This window comes from Bremia lactucae (assembly GCF_004359215.1).
Source record: "Bremia lactucae strain SF5 chromosome Unknown BlacSF5_NotPlaced_9_SHOA01000002.1_551695bp, whole genome shotgun sequence".
NCBI classification, from domain to species: Eukaryota; Oomycota; class Peronosporomycetes; order Peronosporales; family Peronosporaceae; genus Bremia; species Bremia lactucae.
This window is the reverse complement of record NW_027152021.1, coordinates 337,854-338,946: the sequence shown is the minus strand read 5'-3', so window position 1 is coordinate 338,946 and position 1,093 is coordinate 337,854.

The following is a 1,093-nucleotide window of genomic DNA, read 5'->3' as shown; positions in this document are numbered from 1 at the left end:
CCCGTCCGTTCCCTGCAAAATTACTGCTGACCGTATATCGTTTGCGTATTCGTCCTCTGGGACGAGTACGCAGATCTTCTTGATTCTACCACTATGCAGATCTCTCAAGAAGCTTGATTTCTAGGTTGGTAATTGAGTTATCTCCGAAGTTAACTTCGGAGGCGGAAACAGATCAAGAGTATAAGCGGCTACTCTTGATCCGTCATTTACCAAGACATTTAATGTCTCGTTTTTTTCTTGGGTTGGATCCACAGGCTGCCGAGGGATCAATCCCTCGGGTTCTAGAAGTCTAGTAACTTCAACTAGTTGAGGAGATTTCTCCTCAAGTACGTGGGGACTTATTTCCTCAACGTCTTCCGAGTGTGATTGCGCTATTACAGTCGGGTCCTCTACGGTCGACTCTCTGCTCGACCTAGGATCATCCTGCTGTCACCTTGGGCAACCGGTATACTCTTTGAATGTCGCCTGCCAGGCGTACATTTATGTCTCAATCCACTCGACCTCTTCGAGTGGTGGAACTTCGGCGCTGCCTGTGTATTCACACAGTCGGCGGCAGCTGACTACAGGGTGATTAGTAATCACACTGTGATCTTGTGCAGTCGTATTAACGACCGTACCACAAGTGAGGCCATCGCACTCACTCGTAGTACATTCACACGCTTGTGGACGCTCCAAGACGTTCATCAGAAGGCCATCTGATGAACAAGTGGCAGGCATCTTTACGGATCGATGCTGCCAGCTGATCCTTGGCTCGTATTTTCTGAGCCAAGGTAAACCTAGGATGACATCAAATTTGTCATCCAAAACCAGTACGATGAAATCATCATCGTACTGTAAATCTTTTAACGTGTAGTGAAATTTCACTACGCGTTTCATTACTGTTATCGATGCGCCTGTCGCTAGACGCACCGTCATCCTCGTTGGAGGGATGTCGCGCTTGCGTTTCTGCAATCGCTTGTTGTTCGAATAGCGAGGTTTCTCGCTTTCGACATAAGAGAGGTCCATCGGTTCTGAACCTCCCAGCTCGTATCGTCTTGGTAGACGATACGATGACGAACTAGCTTGAGCCTGTCTCAAGCTAAGGTCCTCCTGT